The sequence below is a fragment of the Pristis pectinata genome, chromosome X (genome assembly GCF_009764475.1).
Source record: "Pristis pectinata isolate sPriPec2 chromosome X, sPriPec2.1.pri, whole genome shotgun sequence".
In the NCBI taxonomy this organism is placed as follows: domain Eukaryota; kingdom Metazoa; phylum Chordata; class Chondrichthyes; order Rhinopristiformes; family Pristidae; genus Pristis; species Pristis pectinata.
In genome coordinates, this window is record NC_067450.1 from 6,305,109 (window position 1) to 6,332,044 (window position 26,936).

At 44.6% G+C, this 26,936-nt stretch overlaps 1 protein-coding gene and 1 long non-coding RNA gene across 2 annotated transcripts in view; one reads left to right on the top strand and one right to left on the bottom strand.

Annotated features, from left to right (window-relative positions):
- Positions 1–26,936, bottom strand: part of LOC127566958 (keratin, type II cytoskeletal 8-like) — a 110,296-nt gene that overhangs the window by 81,909 nt on the left and 1,451 nt on the right. The window lies entirely within an intron of this gene.
- On the top strand, positions 227–15,602 carry LOC127566963 (uncharacterized). Its single transcript, XR_007955808.1, has 3 exons — positions 227–279; positions 12,838–13,033; positions 15,382–15,602. It is a non-coding gene; the product is annotated as an uncharacterized LOC127566963 (long non-coding RNA).

Genomic DNA, 26,936 nt, shown 5'->3' on the forward strand with positions numbered 1-26,936 from the left:
TGGTACAGTGAATCCCCATTGCCTTCTCAAGAACTCTTCCCCTCAGCTGGGTTCTGTAGTGGTTAAAACGCATGCTGCTGCAACATTCACAGGCTCCAGCATGCCGGATGGCTTTATTGGCGTTTCTTTTCATGCATTCTCATGATAAGGGCGGCAACTCCCAGGCGAGACAAGCATCTCACTGCCCATCCCTAATCAAATGATGGGGAAAATCACAGGAGAGGAATTGACATCGGTCTGCATCTGAGATCACAATTGGGCCAGGCCAGATCAGGCCAGGTAAGAATGGTGAATTTCACTCCCTAAAGAGTCAACTGCCTCAGGAGGGGAGAGAAATCACAGCTCAGTGAAAAAAACAGTAAAATAAACATGGGTCAGCAGAGGCAGAGGTGAATCTGTAAAACATTTTTACTTAAGGTGTGGTTTAACCTCCCATAAGACCGACAAGGTGAATCATTGGGAAAGAATTCCTTTCTCATCTGAAAGGCAGATGGAGCTTTGATTTTAATCTCTCTCCAGTGACTAAATTTGCCCACGGCCTTTTTTGTAGTGAACTCTATTGAAAATTGATCATGGACAGGGCTTCCTTAGAGAAAGAGCTGAGGCGAGAAACTGAACCAGGGTCAGCACCCAAGCAGAATGCAAATTCAAATGAAAAAGGGACTAACTTGCATTTATCGACCACCTTTTGTGTTCTTAAGGCATCCCTGATCTGTCACATGGGAAAATACAGCAGATAATTTGCAGCCAGAAACATCCCATAATGAATGACCTATTTCTTCCTCCCTCGACCTGATTCTGTTCCTCCCTCCTCCCCAGTCTAGTCAGTCAGGTCCTGGCACAAGTTCAAGCTTCAAGTTTATTGTCATGGACACACTGTATGCACCCAGAGTATAAATGCCATGAAAATTAGCTTTTTGTAGCTGTTATCAGACTCTTGAACGGACCTCTCATTCGCTAACAGATGAACTCTTGATCTCCCAATCTACCTCGTCGTGGCCCTTACACCTTATTGTCCACCTGCACTGCACCTTCTCTGTAACTGTAACACTTTATTCTGCATTCTGTTTTCCTTTTGTACTACCTCGATGTACTTATGTATGGAATGATCTGTCTGGATGGCACGCAAACAAAAGTTTTTCACTGTATCCCGGTACATGTGGCAATAATAAAACAATTACCAATAAGAAAAATGTAACATCCTTGGGGACACGTGGAAATCCTTGATCCATGAGCGACCCAACTGGAGAAGGAGCATCCAGGGAGGTGCCACACACTTCCGGTTGTTTGTCAGGAGGTCGGGTGCAAAGGGCAGAAGGAGTGCATGTCATCCCAAACAACTTTTGTAGAGAGATAGCAGACAGTTGCAGGAAATATAAAGTTGCGATAGTAGGTGATCTTAACTTTCCACATATTTGACTGGGACTCCAATACCGTAAAAGGACTGGATGGGATCAAGTTTGTCAAATGTGTTCAGGAACGTTTCCTTCATCGATATGTGAAGTTCCCAACTAAGAGGATGCGATACTGGATCTCCTCGTAGGGAACGAGACAGGGCAGGTGACAGAAGTGAGTGTAGGGGAACACTATGGATCTAGTGATCATAATTCCATTAGTTTCAATATAATTATGGAAAAGGAAAGGACTGGTTCTAGGGCTAAGATTCTAAACTGGAGGAAGGCCAATTTTGATGGCATCAGAAGGAATCTGGCAGGCGTGGATTGGGATAGGTTGTTTTCCAGCAAAGAGATGCTTGGTAAGTGGGAGGCCTTCAAGAATGAAATATTGAGAGTATAGAATGTATATGTTCCTGTTAGAATAAAAGGCAAAGCTAACAGGTTTAGGGAACCTTGGTTATCGAGGGATAGTGAGGCCCTGGTAAAGAAAAAGGAGGTGCATATCAGGTATAGACAGTTAGGATCAAATGAGGCGCTTGAGGAGTATAGGAAATGCAAGAGGACACTTAAGAGAGAAATCAGGAGGGCTAGAAGAGGACATGAGGTTGCTTTGCCAGAGAAGGTGAAATAGAATCCAAAGGGTTTCTATAGCTATATTAAAAGCAAAAGAATAGCAAGGGACAAAATCGGTCCTCTTGAAGATCAGCGTGGTCATCTATGCATGGAGCTGAAAGAGATGGGGGAGATCTTAAGTGAATTTTTTGCATCTGTGTTTACTCGGGAGACCGATACAGAGACTATAGAACTGAAGAAAAAGAGTAATGAGGTCATGGACCGTATCCAGATTACGGAAGAGGACGTGCTGGCTGTCTTGAGGCAAATTAAGGTGGATAAATCCCCAGGGCCTGACAAGGTGTCTCCTTGGACTTTGTGAGAGGCGAGTGCAGAAATTGCAGGGACCCTGGAAGAGTTAGTTAAGACGTCCTTAGCTACGGTTGAGGTGCTGGAGGATAGCTAATGTTCAGTTGTTCAAGAAAAGCTCTAAGAATAAGCTGGGAAATTATAGGCCGGTGAGCCTGATATCAGTCATGGGTAAATTATTGGAAGGTATTCTAAGGGACAGGATATATAAGTATTTGGAAAGACAGGGCTTGATTAGGGATAGTCAACATGGCTTTGTGCGTGGCAGGTCATGTCTCATCAATCTAATAGAGTTTTTTGAAGAGGTTACCAGGAAGGTTGATGAAGGGAAGGTGGTGGATGTTGTCTACATGGACTTTAGCAAGACCTTTGAGAAAGTCCCGCATGGGAGGCTGGTCCAGAAGGTGAAGTCGCTTGGCATTCAGGATGAAGTAGCCAATTAGGTTCAACATTGGCTTAGCGGGAGAAGCCAGAGAGTGGTAGTAGATGGTTGTCTCTCTGACTAGCGGCCTGTGATGAGTGGTGTGCCACAGGGATCGATGCTGGGTCCATTGTTATTTGTCATCTATATTAATGATTTAGATGATAATTCGGTAAACTGGATCAGCAAATTTGCAGATGACACCAAGACTGGGGGTGTAGTGGACAGCGAGGAAAGCTATCAAAGCTTGCAGCATGATCTTGACCAGCTGGGAAAATAGGCTGAAAAATGGCAGGTGGAATTTAATGCAAACAAGTGTGAGGTGATGCACTTTGGGAGGACAAACCAGGGCAAGACTTGCACAGTGAATGGTAGGGCACTGAGGTGTGCGGTAGGACAGAGGGACCTGGGAATACAGATCCATAATTCCTTGAAAGTGGCATCGCAGGTAGATAGGGTCGTAAACAGAGCTGTTGGCACATTGGCCTTCATAAATCAGGGCATTGAGTACAGGAGTTGGGATGTCGAAGTTGTGTAAGACCTTGGTGAGGCCGAATTTAGAGTATTGTTGCAGTTCTGATCAGCTACCTACAGGAAAGATATCAATAAGCTTGAAAGAGTGCAGAGAAAATTTACACGGATGTTGCCGGGACTTGAGGCCCTGAGTTATAGAAAAAGGTTGAATAGGTTAAGACTTTATTCCCTGTAGTGCAGGAGAATGAGGGGAGATTTTGTAGAGGTATACAAAATTATGAGGGGTATGGATAGGGTGAATGCATGCAGGCTTTTCCCCCCTCAGGTTGGCTGAGACTAGAACTGGAGGTCATAGGTTTAGGGTGAAAGATGAAATATATGAGGGGAATCTGAAGGGAAACTTCTTCACTCAGAGGGCGGTGCGAGTGTGGAACGAGCTACCAGTGGAAGTGGTGGATATGGGTTCAATTGTAACATTTGAGAGAAGTTTGGACAGGTACATGGATGAGTAAGGTATGGAGGGCTATGGTCTGGGTGTAGGTAGATGGGACAAGGCAGAAAATCGGGCTGGCATGGAATAGATGGGCTGAAGGGCCTGTTTCTGTGCTGTAGTGCTCTATGACTACAGTTACAACTTTTAAAAGGCATTTGGACATGTCCTTGGATAGGAAAGGCATAGAGGAATACAGGCCTAATGCTGACAAATGGGATTAGTGCAGACAGGGATCACGGTCGGCATGGACAAGGTGGGCTGTAAGGGTCTGTTTCTGTGCTGTACAGTTCCATGACTCAGTGACTCCATGATTCCATGCACTGTGCCCAGGTGCAGGGTGAATCACTCCAGGCTGTGATCTCTGCAGTTACTTCTTTCCACCCCCTTTTCCTTTCTGCTCTGGATGCCCTCCTCTCCTAACCTTCACTCACCAAGACACTCAGAATGGAATCAAGGAAGATGGATGAACACTCCTTCCCCTGCACAACCTCCGATGCTGCCACCTCGGCAGACAACAGCAGCACATTCACTTCCAGCAGTGCTGTGGCTTCACCCCTGACATCAATTAGCAAGGAATGGGGTGGTAGGTTTGTGATTTTTAACCCCTTAATCACTGTGAATTAGCAACTTAAAATTGCTAAACGTGCTCTACATATGCAGAGACATTTTTTGCCAATCATGATCGAATACCGTGTATGAACAGACGTGTGTTAATGACACATCAAAGGTTTAGCAACTGGGCAGTGTCGTGAACTCATTTACCAGCAAAACAGAACAAACACAATTTCCAACTGATTCTTGCCGCTAAACTTGTTGTTTAGCCTCACACATGGGAACAGACTCTTGTACAAGTTGGTCTTAGAGAGCAGAGCCATATTTTTGGAACCAGAGAGGGGAACAGGAGACTGGGAATTTGGGAAGAGGAAGAAAAGACTGGGAACTGGGGAGAGGGGAGCAGGAGGTGGGATAGTGGATACAAAGTCAGAGAAAGTAGAAAATCACATTCAACATAAAACAGATATGAGAGGAGGAGAGAGCTGAAAGCAGCAATAAGTATCCTCCATTTTCACCTCCCAAACTACTTCCCATCATCTACATAGTGCAGATGTGTCAGATTATATCACACTTGGAATACTGAGTGCAGTTCTGGTTGCCACACTGTAGGAAGGACGTGATTGAGATCGAGAGTGTGCCAGGGAGGTTCACCAGGATGTTGCCTCAGATGGAGTGTTTAAGGTATGAGGAAAGACTGTGGATAGGCTGGGTTTGTTCCCCTTGGAGCAGAGGAGGGACCTGACAGAGGTATATAAAGTTATGAGGAAGATAGATCAAGGTAGATTGTAAAAATCTTTTTCCCATGGCGGCAGTGTCATAAACAAGAGGGCATGGGTTTAAGGTGAGAGGCAGGAGGCTTACAGGGTATCTGAGGGGGATCTTTTTACCCAGAGGGTATTGGTAATTAGTTTATTATTGTCACATGTACCAAGATACAGTGAAGAGCTTGTGTTTGCGTGCTATCCAGACAGATCATTCCATACATAAGTACATCGAGAAACGGGATGCAGAATATAGTGTTACAGCTACAGAAGAAGTGCAGTGCAGGCAGACAATAAGATGCAAGGGCTACGATGAGGTAGATTGAGAGATCAAGAGTCCATCTTTTAGTGTATGAGAGGTTGGAATCTGGAACGCACTGCCTGAGGGGGTGGTGGAGGCAGAGACTCTCACAGCAGTAGAGAAATGATCACTTGAATTATTGAGACATAGTAGGTGAGTTGCCAAATGTAGGTAAATGGGTTTCATATCGATATGTACAATGGTTGGCATGGACATGATGGGCCGAAGGGCCTGTTTCTGTGCTGTACAATTCTGTGACTCTATCATTCAGTTATTATCCTTCAAGGTGTCTAGAACCAACGTGCCTGTTGATCTCATCATCTTATTGAAATAAAATGACTTTTTATCCATTCCCAGGTTGCAAAGATAACTGGAAAGGCTAGTGTCTGTATCCATGGCTACTTGTCCTGGAGAAGGTTTTGGTGAGTCTCCATGTCTCATGAGTCTCACCAAAAAGAGACAGTTTGAGAAGTATTACTTCACAGAAGGAGGCCATTGAGTCCCTGCTGACTCCCCATAGACCAATCTTGTCACTCCCATTCCCAAGCACTTTCTCCACAGCTCTGCAAATTATCCTCTCACAAGTGTCCAGCTCTGATTGATCGTATTTTCACCATCCTCACAGGCAGGGAGTTCCAGATCATCATTACACACTGAGCAGAAAAGTTCTCCCTCACATCTCCCTTGCATCTTCTTCCCAAATATTTCAACCTGTGGTCCCTAGTTCTTGGACCCTCCACTAATGTGAACAGTTTCCATCGATTTACCAGATCCAAAGCAGTCATGATCTTATGCACCTCAATCAATCTCTTCTTCACCCTTTGGAGGACAACCCCAGCTTCTCCTGTAGCTGAAATCCTCGTCACTGGAACCATTCTAGTAAACCTCTTCTACACCCTCTCTGGGACATTGAGTCATGGAGTCATACAACACAGAAACAGGCCCTTCGGCCCTCCATGCTAACCATCAAGTACCCATCTTTATTCATCCCATTTACCAGCACTTGGTCTGTAAGTTCTATGCCTTGGCAATCCATGTGCTCGTCCAGATACTTCTTAAACGGTGTGAGAGTCCCTGCCTCCACTGCCCCCTCAGGCAGTGCATTCCAGATTCCAACCCCCCTCTGGGGGAAAAAATTCTACTTCAGATCTCCTCTAAACATCCAACCCCTTACCTGAAACTTATGCCCTTTGGTCAGCGACACCACAGCTATGGGGAAAAGTTTTCTACCCTCAACCATCACATTCTTCTTAAAGTGGCAGATTTATGTTGGGCAAGGGAATTGCTCTGGAACCAAGGGAGGAGGAAGGAGATCAGCTGTGATCTCAGTGAATGGTGGAACAGACTCGAGGGGCTGAACGGCTTTCTCAGTCGCTATGTACTTGAGAGTTCCAACAATCCTAATGGCACTCTACTGTTGCATCATGTTATTATTCACACATAACTACCCAGAACCTGAAGACAGTAAATTCTGTAGGGAGACTGCCACTAAAGGTGCCCTCCTCCATTCTGACAACCTGAGAAAGATTGAGCTCCTCGTCCAGTGGTCCTGCAGGTACCCTGCTTGAGGGAAGGTTGTTCACTGGAGGCAGGGGAGTGGGATCCATTATAATGAATAATGCAAATCCTTGATTTAATTAACCTTTAAAATCAGGCAGGCAAGAAATAATGAGGTGCTTACATTACCAACTGTACAACATTGTTTTGAAATTCGTTGTTTGCAAGCGCCCATCCTGTCTTTCTGAGGTAATGGTATAATGCACAAATGATCAAAATTACTTTTCACAAGTTACGAAATTGGATCATTATGGCATTATGGATTCTGCCATTTCAACAATGGGTTGGGTCTCAAGCATACAATAGTGGGGATTAGTGAGGGGAACAATTTAAACATAAGTTCAGAGGGAACAAGTTTAGTGCAGTATTGGGTTAAAGTGTACCTTTTCAGTATGTTAAGCTAAATCAACAAAGTTGATTCTACATTGATCCACGTTGCAGGACTGTAATAGTTCAAATTACACTGTAAACTGTAAAACCGCACCTTAGCTTGTGCTAGTTAAATAATCTCTCCAATCTATCTGCTAATTTTAAAGCTGATGTGACATGAAAAGAGTGATTGCCTCTGTTCCTTCTTTATCACAAGGCTGTGAACAAATTCATCAGCACTAACTTGCATCTATATAGCCAACAAGCAAAATGCTTTAACGCTGAATTAACACAGAGAATCCTGGAAACACTGCATCCGTAGAGAGAGAAACAGTTAACGTTTCAGGTTGAAGACATTTCACCAGACCTAGTTCTGACTAAGTCACCCACCCTAACCTTATCTGGGTTGGGATCATATTTTGTCTGATTCTCCTGTGAAGTGACCGGATTCTGTGCTAACAGTACCACAAACAGTAAAACTCTGATAATTTGCCATTCAGAAATCCCAATGGTCTGGCATCAGGTTCACTGGGTCTATCTAAAAGCCTCTTAAACACCACTATCGTGCCTCCACCACCACCACCCCTGGCAGCCCATTCCAGGCACCCACCACTCTCTGTGTAAAAAACTTGCCCCGCACATCTCCTTTAAACTTTCCCCCTCTCACCTTAAATGCATGTCCTCTAGTACTTGACATTTCTACCCTGGGGAAAAGATTCTGACCATCTACCCTATCTATGCCTCTCATAATTTCATAAACCTCCATCAGGTCTCCCCTCAGCCTCCGACGCTCCAGAAAAAACAACCCAAGCTCGTCCAACCTTTCCTTATAGCTGATACCCTCTAATCCAGGCAGCATCCTGGCAAACCTCTTCTGCACCCTCTCCAAAGGTGAATCATCTTGGAGACCAGTGGAATGGTTGAATTAACGAATGTGTGCAAGGTGGAAGCAGAGGCTGGCATATTTGCAGAGGTAGCTGTAACTCCAAAAAGCATGCAACAGAAATCTTACTCCTTTTTCCCCATGAGTGTCAATAAATATTGCCACTTCATTTTGTGTCTTTCCCAAGTGCCGGTAGTGTCATCACACCCCCACAGTAAACAGATAACTGCACTTCTTTGCATAATTACATTGGACTGATAGGCAATAAAATTCTACCTAATTTGTTCTGATTTGCACCCAAAAATTCCAACGGTCAGCATGTTTCCAAATGAATTGAATCAGAATCATGGGAGGGGAGATTAGAAAGTAACCTTTCAAAAAGCAAAGCTCAGCAGTAGACTGAGGGAGTGGTAAATTCGTAACAGAATGCTTTGAGCTCCGATTACTCAAGTTCCACATTTTTGTGTGACATGCATGTTACTGAAGGTAGAATTCTCATTTTAAAGTGTGTAGACAGTGAGATGATAAAGGCTTCAGGCAGATTACGAACTGCAGAGGTGGGAGAGGTCTAATCTCACTGGGCCAACAACAATCCTGTAACACGGGATGGAAAGGAATTGTACTCCTGCCAGGACAAGTGGACAACGCAAAGTCAATGGTGCTTCTCTGGCAGCCTGCAGAGCAGAGGCGAGTACTGCGCTCAAACCTCAACTGGCAAATCAGTCGCCCAGGACTGAAGTCAATGTTGACAATTCCTTCCCTCCACCCCCACAGATGCTGCCTGACCTGCTGAGTTCCTCCCGCAGATTGTGTTTTGCTCCAGCCTTGTTGCTCACTGACCTGAACTGATTTCTGATTGAGCAGCAAGTCTGTTTTAAAAGTCTCCTCCCTCTCGTCCAATCCCTCTGTTGTCTAGCTCCAGTCTTTCTCTGCACCCTCCTCCATCCCTTTGCTCCCCTGACCCCTTGAACATCACTGGTTTCCTTCACTCCCCCCTACTGGTTTCCATGGCTACAGTTGTCTGGGCCTCAAGCTCGGGGACTCCAACTCTAAACCTCTTTGCATTACTGGAGTTATAGGTTCATACAGCGTGGGAACAGGCCACTTGGCCCACGACATCCACACCGACCAGGGGCATCCATCCATATTAATTCAATCTCCAGCACTTGGCCATAACCTTCAATGCGGAGACGACTGAAGTGCTTGTCTAGATGTTTCTTAAATGTTGTTCTCTTTAAATTCTCAGCTAAATGCCGCTTCTCTTTACAGTGTTCCTGCACCCTTGAAAATCCTTGTATTTGCTTCCAATGTTGCTGTTCTGGTGTCAGATTTTGCTCAATGCTTCTGTGAAGCTTGGGATCACTTTCTTTCTTAAAGGGGCTATTTAAGTGCCTTCTGCTGTTGTCCAGTGTGCAGGCCTGTCACTCCCTGAGCACTCCGCTGACTCCCGGAACTGCTCTCAGCACAGAACTGAGTAACATGAAAAGGGGAAGAATAAAAATGACTAGGTCCAGCATGCAGAGAGCCTGCAGAACCATGCTGAGAACTGGGAGCACTTGGTGTTAACAGGGCAACTCAGTAGCACAGCTGGTAAAGCTGCTGCGTCACACCTCCAGAGTCCCGGTTTAATCCCAACCTCGGGCGCTGTCACAGAGTCATAGAACAGTACAGCACAATACAGGCCCTTTGACCCACAATGTTGTGCCAACCTTTAAACCTTGCCTAAGACTATCTAACCCCTTCCTCCCATATATCCCTCTATTTTAAATTCCTCCATATGCTTATCTAGCAATCTCTTGAATTTGACCAACGTATCTGCCTCCACCACCACCCCAGGCAACGCATTCCATGCACCAACCACTCTCTGGGTGAAAAACCTTCCTCTGATATCTCCCTTGAACTTCCCACCCATTACTTTAAAGCCATGCCCTCTTGTATTGTGCATTGGTGCCCTGGGAAAGAGGCGTTAGCTGTCCATTCTATCTATTCTTCTTAATATTTTGTACACCTCTATCATGTCTCCTCTCATCCTCCTTCTCTCCAAAGAGTAAAGCTCTAGCTCCCTTAGTCTCTCCTCATAATCCATACTCTCTAAACCAGGCAACATCCTGGTAAATCTCCTCTGCACCCTTTCCAATGCTTCCACATCCTTCCTATAATGAGGCGACTAGAATTGGACTAGAATTGGACTAGAATTGGACCAGAGTTCTGTAAAGCTGCATCATTACCTCACGGTTCTTAAACTCGATCCCACGACTTATAAAAGCTAACATCCCATAAGCTTTCTTAACTACCCGATCCACCTGTGAAGCAACTTTCAGTGATCTGTGGATATGAACCCCCAGATCCCTCTGCTCCTCCACACTACCCAGAATCCTGCCATTAACTTTGTACTCCGCCTTGGAGTTTGTCTGTGTGGAGTTTGCATGTTCTCCCTGTGACTGTGTGGGATTCCCCCCCGGGTGCTCCGGTTTCAGAATCAGAATCAGGTTTATTATCATTGACACATGTTGTGAAATTTGTTGTTCTGCAGCAGTACAGTGCAAGACATAAGGACATAAAAATTACTATAAGTTACAAAAATAAATAAATAGTTCCCATATGTAATAAAGATGCATTTCACCGTGTGTTTCAATGTACATGTGACTAATAAAGATAGCTTATCTTATCATATCCTTCCCATATCTCAAAGATGTGTGGGTCAGTGGGTTAATTGGCCGCTGTAAATTGTCCCGAGTGTGTAGGTGAGGGGTAAAATCTGGGGGGGGGGGGGGGTTGATGGCAATGTAGGGAGAATAAAATGGGATTGGTGTATTGACTCAGTGGGCTGAAGGGCCTGTTTCCGTGCTGTATCGCTGTTACGAACCAGCAACAAAAGAAACACTCCAAGTCATGTATAAGTGTTAAAAACTACTTTATTAATAACTACTTATGATAATAAGAAAAATAAAAGTAAAAATGTTAGAATGTTAAAAGTAAAAATGTTAAATCTTAAACATTAACCCCAAAAACTAAACTTGAAGTGTGTGTGTGGCAAATTCCCAAACTCGAAGTCCAGGAATGGTTCTTAAAGTTCAGTTCAGCAAACCGTAAGGTGAAACGTGATCTTCAACGCTTCTTCAACAACCACTGTTGACTGAAGACAAAACGTAGATGTAGAGAGAAAATAGAGAGTGATTACGAAATCCAGATGTTCCACTCTGGAACCCACACGACACCTCAATGTTTACTCAGCAGTGACCACTCCACCACATCTTCCTCACCCTGAAAGGCTCTCGAATCGTGGCCGTCCACACAAATACCTGTTTCCTTCTACAGGTCACTCCATTCCTTTGTTCCAAAGTATCTGCCACCCCGAAAAGCATCCGAGACGTGGCCATCCACACAAATACCTGTTTCCCTCTACAGGTTAACGACAAAGTGGACTCCACCGGATTACTTCAAAAATCCATCTGTAGTGACAGACACAGTTATTGTTTCTCATCCATCGATAGAGAAACTAGCAGGCTGGTGTCTCTCTCTCTCTCTCTCCTCTGACTGACTCCAACTGACTGCTTCAAAAACGTCATTACATCCTTTATCTTCTGTTGTCGTAACCACGCCAACATACACACACACACACACACACACACACACCACTATGCTCTATCTTAAAGGGACATTCACCAACAGTAATCCAGTTCATAACAATCGCTCTATGACTCTGAAAATTCACTGCTGCTCACACCTGCTAAACACACATGTTGCACTCTGTTTCCAAAGCAACACACACAAAATGCTAGAGGAACTCAGCAGGTCAGGCAGCATCTATGGAGGGAAATAAACAGTCAATGTTTCAGGTCGAGACCATTCATCAGGAGTTTATTGTGTGTGTTGCTCCAGATTCCAGCATCTGCATGCACGGTAGTGTAGCGGTTAGAATACCGCTTTACAGCGCCAGTGACCCGGGTTCAAATCCGGCCACTGTCTGTAAGGAGTTTGTACGTTCTCCCTGTGTCTGCATGGGTTTCCTCCGGGTGCTCCGGTTTCCTCCCACATTCCAAAGATGTACAGGTTAGGGAGTTGTGGGCATGCTATGTTGGCGCCAGAAGTGTGGCGACACTTGCAGGCTGCCCCCAGAACACTATGCAAAAAGATGCATTTCACTGTGTGTTTCGATGTACATGTGACTAATAAAGATATCTTATCTTATCTCTAAGACTCTGTTTCCAAAAACTTGTTTCCAAATTTCACCAGTGACACCCTCATTCACTGCAACCTGGGCTGTTTGATGCAAAGGACTGAGAATGAATTTTAACCCCCACCCTGACCCAAGCCTGAGCTCCCATCCCTAACCCACATTCCGTTGCTCATTTGAGCTGGAGGAAGGGGTTCAAGTGATGTGGAAATGGGCCAAATCAGCCAGGGCTCCAACCCTTCACTACCATTGGGTGGCGCCTCGCTGGGAGGTATGCAGATCCCATGGGAGCAGAGGTCAGTGACACCTACTGCCTCCACCAAGGGCCAGAAGTCACTACCCCTCCCCAAGCCACACAGTTTAAGCCTCAACGCTCGCAACAAATGGGCAGCTGTGGAAAGAGCATGCTCCTTCACAATTATTCTTATAGCTCTGGGAGATTTGATCACCTGTATGGGGCAGAAAAGAATTTTATCTTGATGGTTTTGCTCTGTGATTACCCAGTGTTGTTTCCTGTGCTTCTCCCAGGAGATTCCACTGCATTGGGTGGAGTGAGGTGTGGTGAATCACCTGTATGGTTCCAGGATGGCCCTAACCCGCCTGTCATCTGCATCTGGTCTGAAGATAGTCAACTTTATCAGTGAGAAGATTGTAATCAAAGATCCCGGAGACATTCCTACTTGAAATCTATTCATAGAAGTGATCTGACCTGTTACAATAATAGGTGATTATCCACAACACCCAGGGTTAGCCTGTGACAACCTGCTCGACAGGAATGCTCATGCAAGTAATAATTAAAACAGAGTAGGCAGCTTTCTCAAACATGTACCTTAAAGCCCCACACTGCAAATTAAATTCACTTATCTTCAAGTTTTAAGAAAAAAAGGCAATTCGTAGCCTGTTGCTGAATTTGCTAAGGTAAAGCCCGACTGCTTGCTCATAAATGCTCAACAGCAAAAGCCCCAGGAAGCAAGGCGAGGCTCCACTGATCTGCAAAGTCTTTGCTTACAATGCCTGTTTTCTGGGCAACATTACCACCTGCTGGGCATGTTGGAAGGTGACAGATGAACACATCACTGCACACTTGGCAATTCACAATCCATGGCTCAAGATGAGGGGCGTGGAGAAAAATATTATTTGTTCCAAGCCAATTGTTCATGACACAAAGCAGTTGGGTCAAAGTTTGGAACTAGACTTGTCAGGCCACAAGCAAAACGAGTTGCAGGATACATTCATTAGTGCAGAGAGTAATAGCAGACAGAAGGGACAAGCAGATATGCTTAGAAATGGAGAGGGAATGGGCAGCATCAATAAACAGCGGCTAGCTCAGGCTTATCCACAATGATGGAATTTTGGGGTCACTTGTACTTCAGGCTACTTAATCACTAACACACCATTGTCAGCAATGCCCACACACCCCTATACACTCATACACCACACTGTCGGTAATGTACGCCCACAACACACTCACACAACACCCTGTCAGTAATGAACACCTACTACACACTAACACACTGTTGGTAATGTACACCCACTACACACTAACACAACACACTGTCGGTAATCTACACCCACTACACACTCACACACCACACTGTTGGTAATGTACACCCACTACACACTAACACACCGCACTGTCGGTAATGTACACCCACTACACACTAACACACCACACTGTCAGTAATGTACGCCTACTACACACTAACACACCACACTATCGGTAATGTGCACCCACTACACACTAACACAGACCATCACTAATCAAATTTGTGCAGAAACTTCTATGAACCCTCTAAATGTGTAATTCATCTTTGTTCATTATTGGGTTATCTCTTTATCCCATTCAGCAGGTGAGGACGGGCAAGCATTCAGAAGCCACAGCTTTTTCATTGGTAGTTAGTCAAGAAGGGGTGTACAGTTTCAGTCTGGCTTATCTATTCCTCCTATACAATAGATCCTGTGTGTTGATCTGAATCAAGGGCAAGGGCAGACTGATACAGCTTATAAACAGATTGATATGATCTCAGAACATAAATGCTGACGTTTTCCCTTCCAAGGAAGCTCATTACTTTCCACTGGAGGTGTGGTTGGTTGCTTGCAAATTGTTCCCATATCACCTAGCTTTGAAGTCATATGGGTTAACATAACCATGGTGATATGATTATTTTGATTCCTTTGTGTTTCATGATCACGATTTTTATATTGACTGTTTCAACTGAAGTATCAGATTAGTCACAGATGAATACCACCAAGATAGGAACCAATGCGCTACCTCACAAGCATTCACTGTCCCGCAGACAGATCCTCTCCTCGACTGAATACTTCCCAAGGTGCTGCAGCGCCACTGTTGAAAGGAGTTTACAATGCAGCTTGTTATTCCACTAACACTGTTTACTTAAAACGTGCCTCATCCAATAGCTTCGAGTTGGATTCCCTCTGGCGATGAACTGCTTCACAAGAAATAAAATGTTCCAAAAAACGAAAAAGGGAATGAACAATTTAATGTTTCAGTGCACCTGTCGGCTAAGGCAGGTTGCTTGCATTCTTGTTTATGGCTGAGATCGTTGGGACCTCAAGATCCATTCCAGAGGCATGAACACAAAAATCCAATCTGACTTTGTACAGTACAGAGGGAGCATTGCACTGTCAGATGAAACATTAAACCATAGTCTTGTCTGTTGTGGACATAAATGTTCCCATGGCCAAAGAAGTTTATTCAATGTACTGATCGATGCTTATGTCTCAGTAAAAACATCGTTAAACAGCTTATCTGACAGTTTTCACATTACTGTTTGTGGGAGCTTGCTGTGCCCAAAATAGCAGCTGGGGTTCCTACATTACAACATTGGTTGCACTTCACGTTAGCTATGGAATGCTTTGATGCATCTGAAGGACATGAAAGAACACCATGGAAATGGAAGTCTCCATATCTTCTTGTTAGTCATTAACCCAAAACAAGTTCACCACAGTATCTAAATAATTTTATGACAGGAGAATAGGTCAAGTAACATTGGAGAAAACGAGTTCTGATGCAGATCTTTGACTTGAAACATTGACTCTGTTTCTCCACAGATGCTGCCTGACCTGCTGAGTGCTTTCACCATTTTCTGCTTTAGACTTCCAGCATCTGCAGTGTTTTGCTTTTCCGTTCGAGCGGGCAGGAGGTACAGAAGCCTGAAGTCCCACGCCACCAGGTTCAGGAACAGCTACTTCCCTTCAACCATTCGGTTCTTGAACCAACCGGCACAACCCTAACCCTACTTCAGTATAGCAACATTGTGACCACTTTGACCACCTTGCACTACAATGGACTTTTCTTTTGTTCTAACTGTGTTCTTTCTCGTACAAATTGTATATAATTTATGTTTTTCTTGTGAATGCTGCTTATCTGATACTATGTGCCTGTGATGCTGCAGCAATTAAGTTTTTCATTGCACCTGTGCATACTTGTGCAGATGACAATAAACTCGACTGACTTTGAACATGGTGTCTGTTGTCATCTACACTGAATTAGTTGAAGTGAGGGAATAAATTATTTTACTATTTAGTAATTTTCTGCAATGGATTTGATTACTGAGAAACATTATCCCCTCTCCATTCCCTGATCACTGTACACAGAGAGTAGGCACCCCTCTGCAGTGTCTTAGCTCCTACCTCAACCAAGCTATTGTTTGCACCAATTTCCACACCAGCCAAGCCTGCTTCCGACTCACTAAGTCTGCTAACTTTATGCTAACAGAAAACGTTGGAAACGCCCAGAAGGTCAGGCAGCATCTTTGGAGAGAGAAATAGAAACAAAGTCTCAGATCAATGATCTTTCAGTAGCTTTAGTCTATCTTATGTCAGTGGTGGGTATTTATGGGAGATGCCCGTCCTCCTCTCCAAGTGGAAATGCTTGCTAATAGCTCCTCCTTCAGCATCACCAATTCCTATCGCTCCACCAGTGGTGGCCGTGCCTTCAGCTGCCTGGGCCCGGAGCTCTGGAATTCCCTCCTTAAGCCCCTCCACCTTTCTCTCCCTTAAAGAGCTCCTTAAACCCAGCTCAGTGGGCAAGCTCTGGGTCATCTCTTCTCATGTGGCTCAGAGTCAGGTTTCCTCCAATAGTGTTCCTGTGACACACTCTGACATTTTACTCCATTAAAGGTACTTTATAAATACCATTTGCTGATGCTGTTTGGGGTCACAGGTAAAGAATAAGCACTGGATGTGGTGAAGTACTGGATGAGACTTGGCAACCATGGTACTGCACCCCAGTGCCTCCAAGCCAAGAGCAGGAAACAGAAAAGGAAACTGAAGGCCATTTTAACCAGTCATGCCTCTCTCCACAAACCAAAGTTAGAAGCTCGTACTACAATTTTTATTATGTATTCAATTTTCAAGATCTGGCCATTGCTGGCAAGACCAGCATTTATTGCCCATCCTTCATTGCCCTTGAGAAGGTAGGGGTGAGCTGCCTTCTTGATCCGCTGGATAAGATCTCTCACGGTGCTGTCGGGGAGGGAGCTGCAGGATTTAGAGACAGCAAAGGTGAAGGAATAGCAATATATTTCCAAGTTGTGGGAGTTGGAGAGGAATCTGCAGATAGTGGTGTTAGCCTGCCCCTTTCTGCCCTTGTCATTCTTGTTGGTAGAGGTTGTGTGTTTGGGAGGAGCAGTCAGAGTAGCCTCGGTGAGTAAATGCAGTGCACGTTGTCAATGGTACACACTGCAGCCACTGTGTGCCGGTGGTGGAGGGAGTGTCAGTGATGCCCAGATTCCTACAAATGAATAAATGAAATAAAACTCTCACACACCTCCTTATCTCTGTAACCTCTTCCAAACCCCTCAACCTGTTCTACCACTCAATGAGATCAAGTCACACTCTATGTCCCTTAATATATCTGCTAAGAAAGAGTTTCAAATATCTCACATTCTGTGTGAACAGAAGTGTTCCTTAGCTTCACTCCTGAAGCCCCGGCTCTGTTTTACCGAAACTGCCCCCATCCCAGATACCTCAACTAGATATACTGAAAGGCCTGGATAGAGTGAACGTGGAGAGGATGTTTCCATCAGTGGGAGAGTCCAGGATCCGAGGGCACAGCCTCAAAATAAAGGGACGTCCCTTTAGAACTGAGATGAGGAGGAATTTCTTCAGCCAGAGGGCGGTGAATCTGTGTAATTTGTTGCGACTGATGGCTGTGGAGGACAAGTCATTGGGTGTATTTAAGGCAGAGATTGATGGGTTCTTGATCGGTCAGGGGGTTAAGGGTTACAAGGGGAAGATGGGAGAATGGGGTTGAGAAGAAAATCAGCCATGATTGAATGGTGGAGCAGATTCGATGGGCCGAGTGGCCTAATTCTGCTCCTATATCTTATGGTCTCAACCAGCAGAAATAATTTCTTGCCTTTTACTCAATCAGTTCACCTTTATATCCTGAAAACTTCAATCACAGTGTCCTCGAATCCTCTAAATTTCAGGAAGTAGAACTGTAGTCTGAGTAATTTTTTCTGAGTAATTCAGAGTTTAGTTGTTATTCTGGTGAATCTACATTGAACATCCTCTGAGATCCGTATCTCTTCCTGCCTGCAGTGCTCCAGGTGTAGTCTAATCAGGGCTTTGAGTCACTGTAGCAGTAAATCAAGATTATGCATCTAATAGAAGTTCTTTTCTGTGTTAAAATAGGGTTGAAAAAAATCATCAGGAGGTACTCATAACACAGCTACGGCACAACAAGTCTGTGTTAATTCCCCATACAAACCTCTTCCTACTGGTTGCCATCCAACCCTGTCAGTGCCTCCCTCACTCCCTCCCTACTTCCTCTTGAATACACCTCAACCACTCCCCATGGGAGTGAATTCCTCATTCTCCGCACCCTCTGGGTGAAGAGATCTCATCAAAATTCACCATTGAATTTATTAGTGAAAGTTCCTGGTTCCAGATGGCTCCCGGTTACATTCTCTAGAAGTGAAAGCATCGCCACATTTACCCTATCAAGGTCTTTAATAATTGCAAAAGCCTCTCCCTAGCGTTCTATGCTCTGTGGGGGAAGAGCCTCAGCTTGTTTGCTCTTTCCCAATAGCTGTAACCTGTCAGTTCCTGTCTTATACCAGCAAACTTTTATTTGCACCTTCTCCAGTGCATCCACAGCTTTTGCATAAAATGATTAGAACCGGGCATGTGTCATCCACACAAGTTTAACAAGACTTCTCTCCAGAAGTGGACCCAGTGCTTGGATTGCACCTTTTAAAGTCGTTCAAAGCAGGAACATGGGAAAGCAGCGTTGAGGAGCAGGATTGGCACTTTCACATCACCACCAACTCTGAGGTGAAGAGGTAGCTGCCAGGCTCAATCACCCGGTCAAGTTCAATGCAGAGTTTCCAACTCCCCAAGACTGTGCTGAAGTCTCCAGGGGTAAAACAATGAGCAAACTCAGGAGAAAGCTCCATAAAAAACACACAGACCTGTTTTTCAACCGTAAATAAAAATCAAAACTCTGCAGAAATCTGAAACAAAATCAGAAAATGCTGGAAACACTCAGCAGGTCAGGCAGCATCTGCGGGGAGAGAAACAGAGTTAATGTTTCAGGTCAAAGTTCCTTCATCAACAGCACCCTTTTAGTTCATAGCCAAAGCAGTTCATAGCCAATCGCAGTCACTGTTGCAATATACTTAACGCAGCAGCCAACTTGTGCACAGCAAGCTCCCACAAACATCGATGTGATTATGTTACCCACTGTGTTGAGTACTTATTTCTCTCAGTTGTTGCTCACTATTCTAGCTGCCTGCAAAGACATGGTGCAAGAGGGTGGCCTTTTCTGCTCTCTCAAGGGGACGATAAGCATCAGGAAGTTCCCCTCAGGGAGGCCTGAGCCCATGTGCTCGGTGATTTTCCATGCTACATCATCCCTGTGCCGTTTGAAGGTCGGCACCCCACACATCTGGCCTGCAGGATGACCTCTCCTCTGGCTTTCCATCCAACCCTGGGCATCCTCGAGATGTGAGCAGAAGTCTCCAGAAAATGATGAACGTTAGTTACCAGGGTGCCTGAGAACAGAGCTAGTGTCACCACAGGCAGAAAGATTCACCAAAGGCACAAGTGTACACCAGATATGCAGCTGTGCATGCACCTGGCTGCAGCCTGCACTCAGAAATATCATCTTTGTCAGTCAACATAATTTTCCCACAATGTGAATAAAACCACATTGTGAATATAGCAAGTCCCAAGTTACTTTGTATAATGAATAAATAAATAGATGGGGATGTCCAAATTGGAGCACCTAAGTTGGTGAGAAAAACACCATCAATTTCCAGAGTTCCTAGCGCTTCAACAATTGTTTGTAGCTACGTGTGATTCTTGGCAGCCAGCAAACATGGGATTGAGGTGTGTGTGGGGAAGAGAGATCAGGAGTTTGGAATTAGTGGGAGTACAGCGAAGTGGAGAGAGGACAGGAAGAGCAGGCAGGGTAGAGCAGGAGTTCAGAGTTGGGACTGGGGGGAGAAGAGGTTGGGAGATTGGACTGGAAAAAAGGATAGATCAAAGTGGGGAAGAGGACAGGAAATCACAGTAGGACAGGAGAACAAACTGACAATAACTGGATGGGTTGCTGAAGTCTTGTACCCTCCGCTCCCTACACCTCACACCACCACCTTACAAGTCGAAACAATGTGTTCATCAGGATCTAAGGAACACAAGCAGGAGTGGGCCATTCTCCTCGAGCTTGTTCCACCAATCAATAAGATTGTGACTGATCTTTCATCTCAGCACCATTTTCCTGCCAAATCCCCATATCCCTTGATTCCTCTCATATTCAGAAATCTATTGCAGTTTTGAATGCGAACAAACATGGAGACTCCACTGCCCCAGGGGTAAAGAACTCCAAAGCTTTTTCACCCTCGGAGTGAAGAAATTTCTCCTCATTTCAACCCTAAATGGCTAATCCGTTATTTTGAGACTCTGACCCCTCTGGTTCTGGAACCCTCAGCCAACTTTCTTCCTCGAAGGGCAGTGGAGAGCAGAGTCTTGGAATGCTTTCAAGGCGGAGTCAGATAGGTATTTGGTTACCAAGGGGTGAAAGGTTATCGTGGATAGCCAGGGATGTCGAGTTGAAGTTATCGCCAGATCAGTCATATTGAAGTGGAGGAGGCTTGAGGGGACAAGCATCCTACTCCTTCTGATTTGTATGCTTGTATGAATTTTTTCTTTAAATGCTAGCCATTGCCTGACATGCTTTTTAATGTGGTTCCCAATCTACCACAGCAAACCACCCCTCACAACTTTATAGTTTTTGTTTGTTTAGTTTGAAAACCCCGGTCTCAGATTGAATGACAGCACTTTCCAACTTCATGTAAAATTCTATCGTATTATGGTCACTCTTTCCTTGGGACCCTCTACATCAATTATTACTTAACCCTTTCTTGTTGCATAATACTAGATCTAAGATACCCTGTTCCCAGTCGGTTTGTCACATAATAATTCAGAAATCAATCCCTTGTACATCCCAGGAATTTACCTTCTTCAATATGAGTAACAATTTGATTTGCCCAGTCCACAAGCAGATTAGAATGCCCCGTGATTGCTATATTACCTATCACATGCACCTCTGTTTTCCTCATTATAGAGCACCCTTCATCACAATTACTATTCAGAAGGCTATAAACAGCTCCCAACAATATTTCCGGTTCCCTGCTGTTTTTAGGCTCAGTCCAAACAGTCTCTAACTATATGTCACCATCTACCAAGCCAAGATCATTTCTAACTACTGTACAAATGCCATCCCTTATTAACAGTGCTACCACATCTCCTTTTCCTTCTTAAATGTCAAACACCCTGTAATATTTAGAGTCATGGAGTCATACAGCACGGAAACAGGCCCTTCGGCCCAACCGGTCCATGCCGACCATGATTCCCATCTCAGCTAGTCCCATTTACCCGCATTTGGCTCATAATCTTCTAAACCTTTCCTATCCATGTACCTGTCCAAGTGTCTTTTAAATGTTGTTAATGTACTTGCCTCAACCACTCTCTCTGACAGCTCGTTCCATATACTGAACACCCTCTGGTTGAAGAAGTTGCCACTCAGGTTCCGATTATACAACCTCACCCTATCACTGCAATTTTTGGATTACCAAGGATAGAGTCTGGCCATTTATCTGCTTCTGCTTACCATATGATTGCCTTTGTCACATTAATAGCCAAACGATCCATTTTGCTTAAATGGAAGGATCCAATACCCCCTACTACTTTTCAATGGTTCTCTCAAACTATATCATGTTTAAACTTGGAAAAAATTAGGAGTGGTACCGTTGATCCTTCGCTTAAATCTGAAGATACTTGGAGTCCATTTATTCAATATTTTCATATGATATAGATCCCTTTTCAATAACTTTTCAATTTAAAGGAATGAAGTTGATGACATAATATTGCTCTGTTTCTATTGAGAAATTTCAGCCCAGTTATTTTTTCTTTTCTTTTGTCTTTTTGTCTTGAAATTTTCTTTTTAGTTTGGTTTGTTACATTATTTACAATTTTTTATTGATTTGGGGATTTTTTTTCTTTTCTTTTATATATATACAATAAATCTTTTTCTTTCCTTTCTTTTATATTATATTCATTTACTAAGAGATCGTGAGATCTAAAGATTTTTTTTAAATTTTATTATTCTTTACGATTATCTATGCCATGATTGTTCTCTTGGTCTCTTTGTATTACATGTACAATCATCGATGTTATATATTAATCTGTATTAATTTGGAAACTAATAAAAAGATTGAAAAAGAAAGAAAGGTTCCGATTAAATCTCTCCCCTCTCACCTTAAACCTGCGCCTTTTAGTTCTTGATTCCCAACCCTTGGAAAAAGGGAAAAAGACTGTGTGCATTCACCCTATCTATGTCCCTCATGATTTTATACACCAGATCACCCCTCATTTTCCTACTCCCAAATGAAAAAAGTCCCAACCTGCTCAATCTCTCTCCATAATTTAGTCCCTTGAGTCCCGGCAACATCCTCGTAAATCTCCTCTGCACTCTTTCCAGCTTCATGGCACCTTTCCTGCAGCAGGGTGACCAAAACTGAACACAAAATTCCAAATGTGGCCTCAGCAACATCTTGTACAACTGCAACATAACATCCCAACTCCTATACTCAGTGCCTTGACCGATGAAGGCCAGCGTGCCAAACGCCTTCTTCACCACCCTGTCTACCTGTGATGCCACTTTCAGGGAATTTAGTTTCCAGGTTTGACCATCCTGCAGCTATGTTTCTGTAATGATAATTAAATCATTTTTAGTTACAACTATCGGTACCAGTAATTCGCACACCTTGTTGCAGATGTAGTGTGCATTCAGAGAGAGAGCTGTTAATTTTATTTCAAATTCTGACCCTATTTGTTAGTCGTTGAGTCATAGAGAGATACAGCATGAAAGTGGGCCCAATTTCACTAATCCAACACAAATCCCATTTTATTATCCCCACATTCCCATCAAGTCCCCTCAGATTCTACCACTCACCTATACACGACTGGCAATTTACAGTGGCCAATTGACCTACCAACTTGCTTTCTTTTCCTGTTTCTTTTATTTTAAAAATGAATTTTATTCATAATAAAAACATGTATACAGAGGAATAAACACAGTGCAACACTCTTTACATTCTTAGTGTCATTTGGTCAATACATTCAGTAGTGTCAGCACATTTTTTTGAACAGAGCACCATTGCCACTAGGGTGATGCACCCTTCTATTATTTGAGGGGCTTCCCCACCAGACTCAGCCCCTCAACATCTGGTAGCAGAAGGACCCAAGTGGTCCTTCCCCACAGAGCCTTTGCATTGGCTTGCCTATTTATTTTGTTTACTCCATTTCTAACTTCCAGTCCTGATGAAGGGCCTCGTCCCGAAACATCGACTGTTTATTTCCCTCCATAGATGCTGCCTGACCCGCTGAGTTCCTCCAGCATTTGGTGTGTGTTGCTCCAGATTTCCAGCGTCTGCAGTCTCTCTCGTGTCTCTAACTTCCATTGTTAGTTTTGTTTTGCTCCCTCCTGACTCTTCTCTCAGGTTCCCATCCACCTGCCAAGTAAGTTTAGACCCTCCCCAAAAGCACTAGCAAACCCCCCTGCAAGGATATCGGTCCCAATCTTGTTGAAGTATAAGCTGTATGCCTTGTATAGGTCCCACCTGCCCTAGAAACAGATGCAAAGTGTCAAGAATCAAAAGCCCTCCCATTTGCACCATCTCTCCAGCTACAGTCCTATATGAACACTATACGTGTTCACCCCTTATTCTACTGGGGGTGTTGGGGGTAGGAGACAAGGCTGTTTGGTAAGGTTACATGCCAGGTAAGGATGGCTTCCCTAACCCAGCTGATACCCACCACAAAGTGCAGCAGACATCAATCGTTAGGTAGCCTTGAGACACAGCAAGTGAAATGTCTGCAGAACAAAAAAATTGTTTGTAAAACCTCACCAGGTGCAATGCTGTTCATGTGAACATGATGGCTACCAAGAATTAACTGGGATGGGAAGCAAGAGCCTGAGAAGTGCCACCAAAGATATCATTTTGAAGTTCTTTCAAAACCACATAATTGCTTGTCCTTTGTCTCTACAGTTCTGGTAGATTGTTATACTAGGGTGGGGTGTGATGGAGCTGGAGGGAAGGGAGTGATTGGTTAATTGTCAGCTATGCTATCTTAGTTTTGTGAAGGAATGTGTGTGTTTGTTGTGTGCCTAGTCTGGTCACTGTTATATGACAAATGACTCTCACCAGGGTGTCTTTAACAAGTTAAAGGTTGCTGAGGTTCAGTGGGTAACTCTCTTGCCTCCTCAGTTAGGAAGTTACTGATTTAAATCCCACTACAGCACAACCCAGAGCAGTTCTCCAGTGGCAGTGCAGTAGGGAGGGAGTACTGAACTGACGGAGATACCGTCTTACTGATTGAACATTAACCCTAGACCCCTCCTACTCTCTCAGCTCAATGTGAAGGATGGGCACTGTTTTGATGAAGAGCAGGTGAGCTTCCCTGGTGTCCTGGCCAATATTTTTCTCTCAATGAACACCCCTAAAACAGAGTCGCCAGTGGAATCTTGCTGTGTACAAACTACCCACCACGTTTGCTATGTTACAGCAAATACTTTCATTCATTGGTTGTTAGGTTACCCTGAGGTGCAAAAGGTGCAAGTTATTTCAAATGTTTCTTTAAAACGCAGGGAGACGAGTACCAGATGTCACACTGCCATTCACTAAAATGACCTCTGAGGTTCAGTTGGGGAAGAATACCACAGCAAACCCTACCTGGGCACAATCATTCACCAAGGAATATCTCACCTCTAAAGGTTCGAAAGGAAGTTGGATGTATGCTTTGATATTCATACGTGGGTATTCATGCATGCTTGACAATTGGTATAAATATGTGCATAGCTGACAAGCAGCACCCATACTTCATAGCCCTGGAAGAGGGTGCTACTGAACCACCATCTTAAACCTCTGCTGCGCAAATGGTTAAGGCTTTCCACAGTGCATAGTGTGTGATTTTGAGACACTTGAGTGACTTGCTGGGCTATTTCACAGGAACATTAAGAGATAACCACATTGGGGCGGGTCCAAAGGGTGTTAACCTTGTGAAGTGTGATTAAAGCTCGCATCAGCCAGTCAAATGGCCAACACCTCTGTGCCTCCCACAGCCACTAGAAAAGTCAGTGATGCATTGGGAGATAACAACCCCTCTCTCAGACTGAGAACCTACCCACTGTAACTTTCCACAGTGCTGAGCTTGCACCTGTGGCTCTGCCTTTTGGAGGAGCTTGACAAAGGCTTGGTGATTCCCCACAGGTAGGGAGGGGTGTTGAGGAAGAGCTGCCCTGTGGTTCATCAGTGAAATCTTACTGCAATCCTTTTGTTTCATGATCATCATTATTAATATCAGCTATTTAATTAATTAAGGTGAACTTTCCCTGCAAATAGAGAGATACAGCACGGAAACAGGCCCTTCAGCCCACCGAGTCTGTACCGACCATCAACCAACCATTTACACTGATCCCATTTTATTCTCCCCACATTCCCATCAACTCCCCCCAGATTCTACCCCTCACCCACACACTAGGGTCAATTTACAGCAGCCAATTAACCCACTAACCCACAAGTCTTTGGGATATGGGAGGAAACCGGAGCACCAGGGGTAAACCCACACGGTCACAGGGAGAACGTGCAAACTCTACACAGACAGCACCCGAGGTCAGGATTAAACCTGGGCCACTGGAGCTGTGAGGCACCAGCTCTATGAGCTGCACCACTGTGCTGCCTAAACAGGATCATTAGTTTAATGATATATCTACAACGTGACCATATAATGGATCTTTCACATCCATCTGAAAGGGTGCAGAGTGACTTTAATGTTTAACAGCACCTCCAACGGTACATTACCTTAGCCCTCACTCAGATGGATCTGGATCCCACAACGTCACAGAGTCACAGAGCAATACAGCACGGATACAGGCCCTTAAGCCTAATGAGTCCATGCCAACCACGGTGCCCACCCAGCTAGTCTGAATTTCCTGTGTTCAGCCCATAACCCTCCAAGCCCTGCCCCTCCATGTACCTATCCAAGTGCTTCCTCAATGATACTACTGTACCTGCCTCAACCACTTCCTCTGGCAGCTTGTTCCATATACTCACCAACCTCTGCATGAAAATGTTGCTCCTCAGATCCCACAGTAGTAGGCAGGCACGGTAGTGTAGTGGTTAGCGTAACACTTTTACAGCACCAGCAACCAGGGTTCAATTCCGGCCTCTGTCTGTAAGGAGTTTGTACGTTCTCCCCGTGTCTGTGTGGGTTTCTTCCGGGTGCTCCGGTTTCCTCCCACATTCCAAAGACGTACGGGTTAAGAAGCTGTGGGCACGCTGTGTTGGCGCTGGAAGCGTGGTGACACTTGTGGGCTGCCCCCAGAACATTCTATGCAAAATATGCATTTCACTGTGTGTTTCAATGTACATGTGACTAATAAAGAGATCAAATCAAATCGAATCTTTTAAATCTTTCCCCTCTCACCCTAAATCTATGCCCCCTAGTTTTGGACTCCCCTACCCTGGGGAAAAGACTGTTACCGTCCACCTTATCTATGCCTCTCTTAATTTTAAACACTTCTATAAGGTTGCCCCTCATTCTCCTACGTTCCAAGGAATAAAGATCTAGCCTGGCCAACCTCTCCCTATAACTCAGAGGTGAGAGACCTTTCAGCTGAGCCATAGTAGAAGGCAATGTGAAGTTGTGTCTCTGATTAGCTGACCTGCACCAAGACTAGGGGGAAAGGGAATGGAGGCTGTGTTGGGTTGGTAATGAGAGGCATAGGGAGGTGTAATTGAACCTTTTTAATAACACGATTAGGCTCATCTGTGATGTCCTCCACAGTCTATGAACTCCTGGAGGACTTCCACCATCTTCCCCTCCCACTTCTCTCCGCTTTCCGCAAGGATCGCTCTCTCCGCGGCTCCCTTGTCCACTCGTCCCTCCCCACTGATGACCCTCCCAGCACTTATCCCTGTAACCATGACAGGTCTGCACCTGTCCCTACACAATCTCCCTCACAACACCATTCAGGGCCCTAGACAGTCCTTCCAGGTGAGGCAGCACTTCACCTGTGAATCGAGGGTGTCATT